This window comes from Rhinolophus sinicus, chromosome 13, assembly GCF_057876585.1.
Source record: "Rhinolophus sinicus isolate RSI-liver-muscle chromosome 13, RSI-T2T, whole genome shotgun sequence".
NCBI lineage: Eukaryota > Metazoa > Chordata > Mammalia > Chiroptera > Rhinolophidae > Rhinolophus > Rhinolophus sinicus.
In genome coordinates this window covers 41,939,687-41,956,250 of record NC_142513.1, presented here as the reverse complement: position 1 = coordinate 41,956,250, position 16,564 = coordinate 41,939,687, and the positions used below count along the sequence as shown (strand labels likewise).

The following is a 16,564-nucleotide window of genomic DNA, read 5'->3' as shown; positions in this document are numbered from 1 at the left end:
TTCTCTGCACTATTCCAACTTCTCACGCAATGGGGGGATTCCCTGGGAGACGGGCTTCTCCTCTGTTAATAGTTCGTCTAGGTCACAGGGCGCAGTGTCCCCGTGGGTATGCGGAGAGCTTTTGATGTTCCAAAGCTCTTCCAGCTGCTGATTCAGAGCCCGTATATTTCAGCAGTTCTGTTTACTCCTGCAGGGATCCGCCCAGATAGGTGGGGTCAGGGGCGGGGTGAGTTGTGAGAGGTGGCCCAGAGCAATGGCGGCGACCACCACCACAGCCGGTCCTGCTTCCACAGCTCTCTCCCCTTTGCTGGAACTAGTTGGGCTGTGAATTTGTGTTTGCGGCCCACAGTTCTCAAAACAGCAAATTTTCTGTTGTTTTGATCTGACACTGCTACTGTTTCACTTCTAGCACCGGGCAGGTGGGGGCGGGGCGAGCTCTGGGAGGGGAGGGAGGGGGTGGCTAGTCTCAGTGCCTAAGGCTCCGTTCTCTGCTCGGCAGTGCGGGCTTAAACCACCGTTTTCAGCCTTTTTCCCTCAGTCTTTTCTCCGAGGTCTCTGCCGTGAGCGTTGGGTTCAGCCGTGTTATATGCTGTCCCCTCAGCCCTGTGGGCCATAAGTGGAGCCCTAGCAGTCTGAGTTCTTCCCTCTCCCGCAGCTGCGGTAGCTCCGGGAAGCAGCGAGCTCGGCGCACTGAGCTGGGTCTGCGTCCTGCGCCCGCGTGGCTCCGTCTCCGCGCACTTCTCCCTTTCCTCCTCCCTCCACTCGCGCGAATCTCCCACCTGTAGGTGATTTCAGTCGGTAGTGGGCCTCTTCGTGTTGCCTGTCTGCTGTGCAGGGAGTCCTTTGTGGAGTTTTTGTTGTTCGATTCTTTGTAAATTCCAGGGGAGCTTTACAGAGGCTCACCTCACTCCGCCATTTTTCCGGAAGTCCCCTTTTTTTTTTTTAAAATCCAGCCTGTTCCAGCCATCTTAGTCCAGGTGTCAGACAGAAGAGTTAAAAACCCATTTTAATTTTTTGTTTTTTTGAGGATCCAAGATGGTGGAGTAGATAAATGCTGTACTTGCATCCACCTGTGACCACATTAAAATTACAACAAAATTATAGAATAATCAACCTGGAGAACCATCTGAAGGCTAGCTGAACAGATGTTTCATAACTGAGGATATAAAGAAGAAGCCACATTGAGACTGGTAAGAGGGGCGGAGATGCGGAATGAGCCACTCCACACCTGCCTGTGGCAGTTGAGAATCGGGAGGGATATCTCAGCCACAGAGGTTCTCCCCACCCCCCACACCCTGAAGAAGCAAGGAACCCTAGCCCCACATTGACTCCTCAGCCCCGAGTACCAGTGCTGGGAAGAGGAGCCCCTATATCATCTGGCTGTGAAAAACAGTGGAGATTCCGACCACCTATGTGGGACAAAAGGCTGCAGGAAACCCAGATATCCTCTTAAAGCATCAGCTTGCAAATTCACTCCCTCACAGGTGCTCACCCTGGACTCTGGTGGAGGGACAGTGACTCGGGAGGCATCAGAGACATACAGAGAGATACTGAGTTATATGGCTTCCAGGTGAGGACTGGAGGAAAAATCACCATTTTCTCTGTATAGAACCCTCTTCCTGTGCAGCTGGCAGGCAGGCACAATATTTCCTGTGTTGAGCACCCCCTACCCCCACCCCAACACACAAACAGCCAAATCTGAATCTGCATTGGCCTGGTGAACTCCACTCACTCCACCCACTCATGCTACTCTCGTGATTCCCTGAGACCCCACCCCACCCAAGTGATTCAATGCCTGAGGCATATTCTCAGCAAGCAGCCAGCACCACTAGTATTGCACTCCTTCTTGGACAACTGTTGGGGGTTCGTGGGCCCCAGGCAGGCAGCGGCTGGCCTAAGTGTGCTCTGAAACTTTTACTGAGTAGCTCCAGGCTTAGCATTGGCACCAAACAGAGAATCTACATTAACCAGGTGAACACTGGTCCCACCCTGGTGAATCCCTGAGGCCCCACCTCACCCAACTCTCATATTCTCTCAGCAGCCAAGCTTTACAGGAGCTGGCAGGTCACATCAAGCCTCAGGGGATCCTGGGATTTTTGCTGAGCTACCCCAGGCCAGTTACTGTTGGAAGCCACCCTCGGTTTGCAACATGGCATCTTGCATGTGCCTCCAGGTCCAGCACAGGAAGCAACCAACCACAGATTGCTTTGTACTCCTACCAGAGAGCCCATGGCCAGTAACAGGCAGAGGCTGACCTGGGCCTGGACAAGAGCCTCTCCCAAGTGGCCCCAAAACCAATATATACAGAGGTCGTATTTAGACCACAGCAGAGCACCACCCGATTAGTATCACAAGTGGCTCACACAAAGGGCAGTTTCAGCAGGCATGAGAGCCCACTAGGGTGAATCTCACTCTATGGGGAAAGCCCCCACAGAGCACCCTGTAAGTTGTAGACTTGGCCAAATACCACAGCTAGTCAGCCTGAGGATCAATCCATCCCATTGACATGCAAACATCAACCAAGGTTCAATTACAACAGGAAGGCACACAAAACCCACACAAAGGATACTCCTGAAGCACTGGCACAGGTGACCAGGGAGACTGTGCTGCTGGATCCCACAGGGCACCTATGACATAAGGCCACCAAGCCAAGACCGAGAGACATAGCAGTTTTACCTAATACATAGAAACAAACATAGAGAGGCAGCCAAAATTGGAAAACAAAGAAATATGTCCCAAATGAAAAAACAGGAGAAAACTACAGAAAGAAAGTTAAAAGAAAGGGAGGCAAGCAACCCAGCAGATACCAAGTTCAAAACAATGGTTACTAGGATTCTTTAGGAACTTAATGAGAACTTCAACAAAGAGATGACAAGCATTAAAAAAGGATATAGGAACCATAAAAAGAACCAGTTAGAAGTGAAGAATAAGAAAACCTGAAATATAATAAATGAAATAAAGAATGCACTAGAAGAAATCACCAGCAAACTAGATGAAGCAGAAGATCAAGACAGCGATTTATAAGACAAGGTAGCAGAAAACACCCAGTCAAAACAGCAAAAAGAAAAAAGAATTTGAAAATGAGGATAGTTTAACAAAATTCTGGGACAACATCAAGCATAACAACATTTGCATCATAGGGAAGAAGAAGAGAGAAAGCAAGGGATTGAGAAGAAATATTTTAAGAAATAATGACTGAAAACTTTCCTAACCTGGTGAAGGAAATAGACATGCAAGCCCAGAAAGTGCAGAAACTCCCAAAAAGATGAGCCAATAGAGGCCCACACCAAGACACATTATAATTAAAATAGCAAAAGTTAAAGAAAAAGAGAATCCTAAAAACATCAAGCGAAAGGAACTAGTTATGTACAAGTGAGCTCCCGTCAGATTGTCAAGTGATTTCTCAACAGAAACTTTGCAGTCCAGAAGGGATTGGCATGAAATATTCAAAGTGAAGAAAAGCAAGGGCCTACAACCAAGACCACTCTACTCAGCAAGGCTATCATTTAAAATTGAAGGCGAGATAAGGAGTTTCCTAGACAAGAAAAAGCTAAAGGAGTTCATCACCACTAAACCAGTATTACAAGAAACGTTAAAGGGATTTCTTTAAGAAGAAGTAGAGGGGAAAAGGGAACATAAATATGAATAATAAAATGACAATAACTATGTACCTATCAATAATCAGTTTAAATGTAAATGGGCTAAATGCTCTAATCAAAAGACATAGGGTAGCTGAATGGATAAGAAAACAAGACCCATATATATGCTGTCTACAAGAGACTCACTTTAGAATGAAAGACACACACAGACTGAAAGTAAAGGGATGGAAAAAGATATTTCATGTGAATGGAAAAAAAAAAAAAAAGCTGGGGTAGCAATACTTATATCAGACAAAATAGATTTTAAAGCAAAGGCTATAATAAGAGACAAAGAAGGACATTACATAATGATAAAGGGGTCAATCCAACAAGTAATCCAACAAGGGTTACAATATAACCCTTGTAAACATTTATGCAGTCAACATAGGAGCACCTAAATGCATAAAGCAAATATTGACATAAAGAGAGAGAGATCCACAGTAATACAATCCTAGCAGGGGACTTTAACACCCATTGACACCAAAGAACAGATCTTCCAGACAGAAAATCAAGAAAACAGTGGTTTTAAATGACACACTAGAACAGATGGATTTAATTGATATTTTTAGAGCATTTCACCCCAAAGCAGCAGAATATACATTCTTTTCAAGTGTATATAGAACATTTTCCAAGATAGACCACATATTAGGCCACAAAACAAGTCTCAATAAATTTAAGAAGATTTGAATCATATCAAGTGTTTTCTCTGACACAATGGTATGAAACTAAAATCAATTACAAGAAAAAAGCTAAAAAACGCACAAACACATGGAAGCTAAATAACACGCTACTAAACAATGAATAGGTCAACAACGAGATCAAAGAGGAAATTAAAAGATACCTTGAGACAAACAAAAATGAAAAACAACTCAAAGTCTATGGGTCACAGTGAAAGTGAGCCTAAGAAGAAAACTCATAGCAATACAGGCCTACCTCAAGAAACAAGAAAACTCTCAAATAAATAATCTAAATGTACACTTAAGGGAACTAGAAAAAGAATAGCAAACAAAGCCCAAAGTGAGCAGAAGGAAAGAAATCATAAAGATCAAAGCAGAAATAAAAAAATAGTGCCTACAAAAACAATACAAAAGATCAATGCAAACAAGAGCTGGGTTTTTGAAAGGATAACAGAATTGATAAACCATTAGCCAGGCTCATCAAGAAATATAGAGGACCCAAATAAATAAATTCAGAAATGAAAAAGAAGAAGTGACAACTGATACCACTGAATAGAAAGGATTATGAGAAAATATTACAAACAATTATACTGTAGCAAATTGGACGATTTAAAAGAAATGGATAAATTTCTAGAAACAAAAAATTTTCTAAAACTGAATCAAGAAGAAATAGAAAATCTGAACCAACAGATACTACTAATGAAATCGAATCAATAATCAAAAAACTCTCAACAAAGTCCTGGACCAAATGGCTTCAGGTATGAAATGTACCCAACATTCAAAGAAGAATTAATATCTACCCTTCTCAAAAAATTCTAGAGGAGGGAAAGCTCCCAAACTCATCTTACGAGGCCACCATTACCCTGATTCCAAAAACAGAAAAAGACATTACAAAAAAGAAAATTGTAGACTGATATTCTGATAAACATAGATGCAAAAATCCTCAACAAAATACTAGCAAACCAAATAAAGCAATACATTAAAAAGATAATACACCATATTCAAGTGGGATTTATTCCTGGAACGAAAGTTTGGTTCAATACCTGCAAATCAATTAACTTGATACACCATATAAACAAAATGAAAGACAAAAATCATATGATTATATTAATAGATGCTGAAAAAGTGTTTCACAAAATCCAGCATCCATTTATGATAAAAACCCTCAGAAAGAGGGAACATACTTCAACAGAAGAAAGGCCATATATGACAAATCCATAGCTAATCTTATAATCAATAGGGAAAAGCTAAACGCATTCTCTTTAAGATCAGAAGCAAGACAAAGATGCCCACTTTCACCACTTTTATTCTACACACTATTATAAGTCCTAGCCACAGGACTTAGGTAAGAAAAAGAAATACAAGGCCTCCAAATTGGAAAGAAGGAAGTAAAACTGTCATTATTTGCAGATGATATAATACTATGTATAGAAAACCCAAAGATTCCACCAAACACTATTAAAATTGATAAATGAGTTTAGTAAAAATAGCAAGATACAAAATTAATATTCAGAAATCAGTTACATTTGTATACACCAATAACAAACTATCAGAAGGTGAAATTAAGAAAACAATCCCATTTACAATTGCATCAAAAACAAAACAAAACAAACAAACAAAAAAAGCCCCTAGAAATAAATTTAACTAAGGAGATAAAAGACCTCTACTTGGAGAACTATAAGACACTAAAGAAAGAAATTGAAGAAGATACAAATAAATGGAAGCATATACTGTGCTCATGGATAGAAAGAATTAACATTGTTAAAATGTTCATACTACCCAAAGCAATATTTAAATGTAACACAATCCCTATCAGAACACCAATGGCATTTTTCACAGAACTAGAACAAACAATCTTAAGATTTCTGTGGAATCACAGAACACCCCAATAGCCCGAGCAATCTTGAGAAAACAGGACAAAATTGGAGGCATCACAATGCCTGACATCAAACTATACTACAAGGCTATAATAATCAAAACAGCATGGTTCTGGCATATAAACAGACACATAGATTAATGGAACAAAATAGAGAGCCCTGAAATAAACCCACACCTATATGGTCAATTAATCTATGACAAAGGAGGCAAGAACATACAGAGGGGTAAAGACAGACTATTCAATAAATGAGGTTGGGAAAACTGGACAGATACATGCAAAAAAGTGAAATTGGATCACCTTTTTACACCATATACAAGAATAAACTCAAAATGGATTAAAGACTTAAATGTAAGACCCAAAGCCATAAAACACCTACAAGAAAATATAGGCAATACACTCTCTGACATTGCTCGTAGTGGTATTTTTTCTGATATAGCTCCTTGGGCAAAAGGAAGAAAGGAAAGAATAAATAAGTGTACTAAATAACACTAAAAAGGTTTTGTAAAAAAAAACACCACACACACACACACACACACACACAAAAGAACCCCATCAACAAAATGAAAAGACAGCCTACTGAGTGGTAGAAAATATTTCCCAATGATCCATCTGATAAGGCATTAATATCTAAAATTTATTAAAAACTCATACAACTCAACACCAAAAAACAAACAATCCAATTAAAAAATAGGCAGAGGATATAAATAAACATTTTTCCAAAGAGGATATGCAGATGGCCAATAGACATGTGAAAAGATGCTCAATGTCACTAAGCATCAGAGAAATGCACGTTAAACCACACAGCATACCACTTTACTCCTGTCAGAATGGCTATCATCAATAAATCAACAAACAACAAGTGTTGGTGAGGATGTGGAGAAAAGTGAACCCTCATACACTGTTGGTGAGATTGGAAATTGTTGCAGCCAATTTGAGAAAAGGTTTAGAGGTTCCTTAAAAAATTAAAAATAGAACTACCGTATGACCCAGGAATTCCACTCTGGGCATTTATCCAAAGAAATCCAGAAACTAATTCGAAAAGATATATGAACCCCTATGTTCATTGCAGCACTATTTGCAATAGCCAAGATAAAGAAGAGATGGTATACATGGGGTGTGATCAAACAATATGGTGAAAATTTAAATAAATAAAAATTATTACAATAAAAGACACATTGCCTTTATTCCCCCTTAAAATACTCCCCCTTGCTTCAAACACATTTATCCCATCGTTGTTGCCACTTTCTGAAGCAGTTCTGGAAGTCCTCTTTCGTGAGTGTCTTTAGTTGCACTGTCATGGCTGCCTCAATGTCCTGAATCAATTCAAAGCACTTACCTCTCATGGTTATTTTGACTTTGTGAAAGAGCCAGAAGTCACATGGTGCCAGATCCAATGAATAAGGTAGATGAAGATACACCGTAATATTATTTGAAAGAAATTGCTGTACCAGAAGCAATGTGTGACACAGAGCATTGTCATGATGGAGGATGAAACCATTTGCCCATTTCATGTTAATGCACTGTTCATAATCCATGATTTATGGCACACACTAAAACACACCTTCTCTCAACTGTAGTTCACACTGAACTGACTGCACCAAACAAGTTGAAACTTGTCACACACTGTTATTAAGATTCGATGTGCCACTTACCCTATTGAAGATCCCTGCCTTTCCATTGGATGGCACTTGTCAGCAGCATTCACCATATGTTTTGATCATAACTTGTAATACAATGGAATATCACTCAGCCATAAAAAGAATGAAATCTTACCACTTGCAACAACATGGACCTAGAGGGTATTATGCTAAGTGAAATAAGTCAGAGACAAATACCATATGATCTCACTTATATGTGTAATCTAAAGAACAAAATAAATGAACAAATAAAACAGATATAGACTCATAGGTACAGAAACTGATGGTTGCCAGAGGGCAGGGGAGTTGGGGACCTGGGTGAAAAAGGTGAAGAAATTGAAAAATACAAATTGGTAGTAACAAAATTGTCACAAGGATGTGAAATACAGCATAGGGAATATAGTCAATAATTTTTTCTTTTTCTTTTAAAGGAGGATGCAGCTCACAGTGGCCCACGTGGGGATCGAATCGGCAGCCTTGGTGTTATTAGCACCATGCTCTAACCAACTGAGCTAACTGGCCACCCCTAGTCCATAATGTTGTCATAACTATGTATAGTGCCAGGGGTGTACTACAATAATCGGGGGGATCACTGCATAAATAATATAAATGTCTAATTTATATAGACTATGCTGTACACCTGAAATTAATATAAAATCATATTGAATGTTAACTGTCACTGAAAATAGTAAATAAATAATAATAAAAAAAGATGCCATTTTTGACTTCCAGCCCAGTTAAGCATACAGATGACTTCCATTTTAGCCATAGTATTACCATATCCAAGACCCAAAGCAAGCACTACCAAGTTATGCCCAGTCAACCCGCAGAACTGTTATAAATTATAATAATTTGTTGTTTTAAACCATTAAGTGTTGGAGTGTTTTGTTGAAAATCAATAGGTAACTGGAAGAGAAATTTTTTTAGTATCAGAATAGTGGAAATTACAAAAAAAAAGAAAATGAATTGAGTATATATAAAATGTTAAAGCATTGTATGTTAAAATATAGATAGATGATAGATGATAGATAGATGATAGATGATGACAGATAGATGATAGATAGATAGATAGATAGATAGATAGATAGATAGATAGATAGATAGATAGATAGATAGATTCTGATTCCAGTGTCATAAGAAATCAAGTTTCTCTGAGGCCTCTCTCGACCTACAACTAGACATTACACACTCTGAGGCACTACTAGGCTCACAAGAGGCTGACAAAGTCTCCAGGGGCTTCTTTTCTTTCTTATTTTCCAAACAAACTACAAACCAGAGTTGATGCTGGTAAGTCTGGGAGCCAGAGACTTGGCAGCCAAAGGTCAGAGCAGGAATTCCCAAGCCTGGAAGCAGTAGAAAGTGGTGAGTCATGCTGGGGCCAGTGACGGAGTCTAACAGCTAAACATTATCAGGGACAAATCTAAAGTCCAACAAAAGTTAGACGTGATAGCATGCTGCAATAAGGGACATACTCCAGGGGAATTGTGGAGCCCCTCAGCAAACAAAGGAAGGGACAGGGACATTCTCGCATTGGGGAAAGGTGGAGTTTAGGTAAAACCTAAAAAAAGCAGTATTTTGATAGGCTCAAAGCAAAGGTTGTTTTTGAAGGAGGATCCTATTTCCTTGGAAACTACAAAATTAAGATAAATGGGTAAGTTGTATTGGGGAAGTGGAGGCTGCTTGCCCAAATCAAAGTGACCCACTGTGCTTGTCCTCCAGGTACGAGATGGATGCCACATTCGCACTGATAGGGTTCAAGCAGCAGAGTTTCAGGTACAGAACATTTCAACATAGCACTCTTTATAGTAGAAAGGAGGAATGGTTAGACAAAGGTGGTATATTGATATACAGGAATACTCTGCAGCAATTTTAAAAGACCAAGGTAAAGCTATAGTTAGTAATAGTTTATATAATAGTTGTAGCACTTTTGTAACCGGAAACACAAAATTTAAATTTCTAAGTATCTGCACATGTTTATAAATGCACAACAAAATATCTTTAAGGACACTTACATATTATTTGAATATTATAGAATGAGAATGTATCCAGGTGTTACTTGGGCACTTAAAACAAAATTTTATACGGAAACTAGAAGAGACTGAAGCTGAAAATTTAAAGAGCTTGCTTGGGAAGCTAACGCTTTACTGTCATTTTTTGCTGTGTTTTCATTTCTACATTTAGTAAATTGTTAGAATGATAATGTGGGGAAAATTACAATGTTGAAATAACAATAGAAACAAGAAATGAGACCACCAAAAGGGGGAAAAAAGATAGAACGTGCTCATTAAAAGAAATGTGAAATTGCATAGTGGGAGCTCCTCAGCATGTTCTGAACTCTTCTCCTCACTGGGTATAAACATTTCTCAGGGAATTTGTACACGGCAGAGGGGAAGAGAAGGCATGAGGGACTTTTGGAATTGTTCCTTGGAGACCCAGGATTGGAATGGTAGCCTAAGACAGCCAGGAGGTAGGAACATCTCTGTGGGGACCAGTTGGCTTGGTCCAGAGAAAAAAACAGATTCCATGAATAACTGTGTAGCCAGAACCAGTCTTACTAGGATGCAGGTTTGTCACAAGGAGGACCTATCACCACCACACTTACCTTGGCTGGGTTGAGTTGCACCCATGCCAACTGCCAGACTGCTAGCAAGGTTTCCCTTCCTTCTCCCTCTGCTTCTTTGCCTGCTTGGCTGAAAAGCTGGCAGGGTTGGTATGCAAGCTAACTACCACCTGCCTCTGCCCAAGTGTGACACACTCCATCTCTCTGTGTCATTTTTCTACCATTAATCTTCTGAGATTAGAAGTAAAGTGATGTCAGACATCACAGAAATGCAGCATGAGGAGAGCTTCTTGAAATCTCCTCTGGAAGTTACAACAAATTGAACAGCTGTAATTCAACAAAGAATTCCCTGCACATCACACAAGTATGCCTGAGAGACTCCTACTGTGGGGAGAAGTGCAAAGACGAGGGCTGCAGGCTGCTGGGGATCCAGGACACAGACCAGAGTTGCAGCCTTGGGAGTGGAAAGAATTCACACATCCCTTGTGATCCATGGGCCTGCCTGAAGTATCAGCATACAAGGCCGCTGAATCCAGCTTTCCTGGCAGAGACCTCAGGTGAAAACTGTGGTTTGAGCCCACATGGCCAGGCAGAAAACAGAAAACAAAGTAACAGAGCTTGGCTGTCTCCCTCCCACCCTCACAGAGCTCACCCCACCCCTGCCCTTCCCAGAGTTAGAAGTGGGCTTCAGAAGAAACTGGTAACAGTGTTGGATTAAAGAACAAAATATCTACAACCCTGAGAACTCCACTGACAGTCCCATGCACTCTGGTGACAGGGAAAGAGCTGGGGGGAGGGCGGGAGAGAACGAGACAGCTCTGGGCTAGTTGGAGCCACAGCACCAACCGCCTTTCCATATCCCACCCCACCCCCACCTTTCTGAGTGGATCCCTGTGGGGTAATCAGAGCACAACATCAGGCTGCAGGGGAATCTGGGATTTCAGAAGCTCTGGCCATGGTGTTCTCAGCATGGTTTCTCGCAGGCTGGTACAGAAACTGCACTGACTCTGTAGAAACAACTGACCATACCCCATAACACCCTGGAAACCTACCCTGCCCACCTAAGCTGCATTGCCAGGCCCCGCCTCCACAACCTGCATGAAGGAGGATTTTTACAGCAGAGGACAACCTGCAAGTCCTGGGGAGACTGCGAAGGGCATTAAGCAGAAACCTACTCTGCAATATAGACAGGCAGTGGCTGGACTTAGCTTATTTTTCTTTCTTTCTTCCTTTTTTTTCTTTTTCTTTCTCTCTCTTTTTTTCTTTTTTTTCTTTCCTTCTATTCTTTCTGTTGTTCTGTTTTTCTTCTGTTTGTTTTGTTTTGAATTTTTTGGTGTTTTTTAGTTTTTTTCTGTTTTGTTTGTATGCTTGTTTGTTTTGCTTTTGTTTTCTTGTTTTTGTTTTCTTGTCTTTTTGTTTCTTTTGATTTTGTGTGTGGCTTTTGAGTGTGTGTATTTGTAGGGTTTTGTTGTTGTTGTTTTGTTTTGTTTTATGCTTTGTTTTGTGGAGAGGTCTTGGGCCCAACACCTGTCCAGGAGCCAAGACTACACTGAATTTGTAGAAACCACTGACCACACCTTGTAACCCCATGTAACCCGACCCTGCCCACCCATAGCTGCATTGCTAGGGGCACTCTGGGCGCCTGGGTGACCAGCCCCACCCCCACAAACCACAGAGGAGGTTTTTTACAGCAACTAACAATCTGCAATGATGGGGGAGATTTTGGAGGTGAACAGTGACCGAAAAACTGCACTGCTAGCACTCAAGAACAGCTCTCGGGAATTTGTGAGCCTGAGGTGGAGGCTGGGAGCAGTGTCCTCGGGGCACGATACAAGGTGGTCACAGGCCAGGTACAGGTGTAAGATCTGAATCTGCGTTAACGTTATAAAAACCACTGGTCATGTTTCATGACTCACTTGAACTGCACCCTGCCCAGCTAGTGCTGCATCGCCAAGGGCACTCTCAACATCAGGTCAACTAACCAGACACATGCTCCAAAGGAGCCTGTTTCAACAGTTTGTCCTTACAGGCAACTGACAGGTGGCAACAGGCATGGGGGCCCTGGGCCTTTGCTAAACTGCCTCAGGCCCAATACTGGTGGCAGCCAGCCTCAGTTCACAGGGAGGCCACCCCTACATACTTCCAGGTCCAGCACCGGCAGCAGCCAACCACATACAGCTTTGAGGCACCTATCAGGTAGCCATTGGCTTGTAACAAGCAGGGATGAAACTGCCCTGTACAGAAGCCAGGCCCAAGACACCAGAAACAATACTCTCAGAGGCCAGCTTCAGACTAAACCAGAACACTACCTGGTTTGACCTACAAGCAGCACACCCAAAGGGGATTCCCAACAGGCACAAGAGCCCCCAGGGGCGAAGCCTCTGGTGAGGGGGTCAGCCCTCACACAGCAGCTCATACACTGTGGGCATTGCCAATCCTCATAGCTACTTAGCCTGGGAGTCAATCCCGCCTACTGACATGCCAAAAGCAGTCAAGGCTCAATGACAACAGGAAAACATTCACAACACAAGGGACACCTCTGGAACACACATATAAGAGATTAGGGAGACTGAGCAATTCGATTACAAAGGACATATATTATATAAGGTCACCCAAAAAAGATTGAGAGACATAGGTGACCTACCTAATGCATAGAAGCAAACACAGAGTGACAGCCAGAATGAGGAAACAAAGAAACGTCCCAAATAAAAGAACAGAAGAAACTTCCAGAAATGGAACTAAGTGAAATGGAGGCAGTCAACCTAACAGATAGAGTTGAAAATATTGATGATAAGAATGATAAAGGAACTTAGTGATAATTTCAACAAAGCAACAGCAAGCATAAAAAAGCATATAGAAACCATGAAAAATAACCATTCAGAAATAAAGAATACAATAACTGAAGTGAAGAATACACTAGAAGGAATAACCAGCAGATTAGATGAAGCAGAGGATTGAATCAGCGATTTAGAAGACAAAGGAGTCGAATTCACCCAATCAGAACTACAAAAAGAAAAAAGAATAAAAAAACAAACAAACAGTGAAAATAGTTTAAGAGACCTGTGGGACAACATCAAGCGCAACATTTGCATCATAGGAATACAAGAAGAAGAGAGAGAGCAAGGGACTGAAAACATATTTGAAGAAATAATGACAGAAAACTTCCTTAACCTGGGGAAGGAAATCGACATACAAGCCCAGGAAGTGCAGAGAGTTCCAAACGAGACGAACCCAAACAGGCCCACACCAAGACACATTATAGTTAAAATGGCAAAGGTTAAAGACAAAGAGAGAATCCTAAAAGCAGCAAGAGAAAGACAGCGGGTTACATACAAGGGAATTCTTATAAGACTATCAGCTGACTTTTTTACAGAAACTCTGCAGGCCAGAAGGAAGTGCCAGTGAATATTCAAAGTGATGAAAAACAAAGGCCTACAGCCAAGATTGCTCTACCCAGCAAGGCTATCATTTAAAATCGAAGGAGGGAAAAAAGCTTCCCAGAAAAGAATAAACTAAAGGAATTCATTACCATCAAGCCAATATTGCATGAAATATTAAAATGACCTATTTAAGCATATGAAAGATGAAAACAAACTAATAATGAAGACCAGAAATACAAATAATAGAATGGTAATAACTATCGACCTATCAATAATAATTTTAAATGTAAATGGATTAAATTCTCCAATCAAAAAACACAGGGTAGCTGAGTTGTAAAGAAAACAAGACCCAGGCATATACCCTTTATAAGAAACACTCCTAAGATCAGAAGACACACACAGAGACTGAAAGTAAAGGGATGGAATAAAACATTTCACACAAATGGAAATGAGAAAAAAGCTGGAGTAGGAATACTTATATCAGACAAAATAGACTTTAAAACAAAGACTATAATAAACGACAAAAAAGGGCACTACATAATAATCAAGGTATCGATCCAACAGAAGACATAACCCTAGTAAACATCTATGCACCCAACATAGGAGCACCTAAATATATAAAACATTGACCAACATAAAGACAGAGATCAACAGTAACACAATCATAGCAGGGGACTTCAACATCCCATTGACACCAATGGACAGATCCTCCAGACAGAAAATCAATAAGGAAACAGTGGCCTTAAATGACACATTAGACCAGTTGGATTTAATTGACATTTTTAGAGCATTTCACCCCAAAACAACAGAATATACTTTCCTCTCATGTGCACAAGGAACATTTTCCAAGATAGACCACATGCTAAGTCACAAAACAAGTCTCAATAAATTGAAGACTGAAATCATATCAATCGTGTTCTCTGACAATAATGCTATGAAACTAGAAATCAATTACAATGAGGAAACTGGAAAACACACAAATACATGAGGGCTGAATAACACGTTCCTAAATAATGAATGGGTCAACAATGAGATCAAGGAAAAAATGAAAAGATACCTTGAGACAAATGAAAATGAAAACACAATGACCTAAAATCTATGGGATATAGTGAAAGCAGTCCAAAGAGGGAAATTCATAGCAATGCAGGCCTATCTAAAGAAACAAGGAAAATCTCAAATCAACAGGCTATCTGTACACCTAAGGGAATTGGAAAAGGAACAGCAAAGTAAGCCTAAACGGAGTACAATGGAGGAAATAATAAAGATCAGAGCAGAAATAAATGAAATATAGACCAAAAAAACAATACAAAAGATCAATGAAATCAAGAGCTGGTTGTTTAAAAAGATAAACCTTTAGCCAGACTCATCAAGAAAAAGAGAGGCAACACCCAAATTAATAAAATAAGAAATGAAAGAAGAGATGTGACAACACACACCATAGAAACACAAAAAAATTTAAGAAAATACTACGAGCAACTATCCGCTAACAAATTAGACAATCTGGAAGAAACGGATCAATTCCTAGAAGCATACAAACTTCCAAGGCTGAATCAAGATGTAACAGAAAATCTAAACAGACCAATTACTACCAATGAAATTGAATCAGTTACCACACGCTCCAAACAAACAAAAGTCTTGGACCAGACGTCTTCACAGGTGAATTTTACCAAATATTCAAAAGAGAATTATCATCTATTCTCCTCAAACTATCCAAAAAAACAAAAACAAAAACAAAAAAAACCCAGAAGAAGGGAAGACTCCCAAGCTCATTATGAGGCCACTATTACCCTGGTCCAAAACCAGACAAAGACATTACAAAAGAAGCAAACTATAGGCTGACACCCTTGATGAATATGGATGCAAAAATCCTCAACAAAATATTAGTAAACCAAATTCAGCAATACCTTAAATATTATACACCACGATGAAGTGGGATTCATTCTTGGCATGCAAGTTTGGTTCAACAGCCACAAATCAATTAATGTGATACACCACATTAACAAAATGAAAAATAAAAGTCATATGGTCATATCAATAGATGCAGAAAAAGCATTTGATAAAATCCAGCGTCAATTTATGATAAAAACTCTTAGCAATGTGAGAATAGAGAGATCATATCTCAACATAATAAAGGCCATATATAATAAACCCACAGCTAACATCATACTAAATGGGGAAAAGCTAAAAACATTGCCCTTAAAATCAGGAACACAATAAGAATGCCCATTATCACCATTTTTATTCAACATAGTACTGGAAGTTCTAGCCACAGCAATCAGAAAAGAAAAAGAAATAAAAGTCATCCAAATTGGAAAGGAGAAGTAAAATTGTCATTATATGCAGATGACATGATACTATATATAAAGTACTCCAAAGATTCCACCCACCAAAAATCTATTAGAACTGATAAATGAATTTAGTAAAGTAGCAAGATACAAAATTAATATTCAGAAATCAATTGCATTTGTATACACCAATAACAAGCTATCAGAAGGAGAAATTAAGAAAACAATCCCATTTACAATTGCTTTAAAAACAGTAATATACTTAGGAATAAATTTAACCAAGGAAGTAAAAGACCTGTGCTCAGAAAATTATAAGACATTGAAGAGAGAAATTAAAGAAGATAGAAATAAATGGAAATATATACCATGCTCCTGGGTAGGAAGAATTAATATAAAATGTCCATACTACCCAAGGCAATATGTAGATTCAACACAATCCGTATCAAATTACCAATGACATTTTTTCACAGAACTAGAATATAGAATCTTAAAATTTATATGGAACCCT

At 39.9% G+C, this 16,564-nt stretch overlaps 1 long non-coding RNA gene across 1 annotated transcript; it reads left to right on the top strand.

Moving 5' to 3' along the window:
* The first annotated feature begins 1,053 nt into the window (after positions 1–1,053).
* LOC141568273 (uncharacterized) lies at positions 1,054–8,394 on the top strand. The gene is made up of 3 exons (XR_012491379.2): positions 1,054–1,190; positions 1,485–1,570; positions 8,263–8,394. It is a non-coding gene; the product is annotated as an uncharacterized LOC141568273 (long non-coding RNA).
* Positions 8,395–16,564: the final 8,170 nt, after the last annotated feature.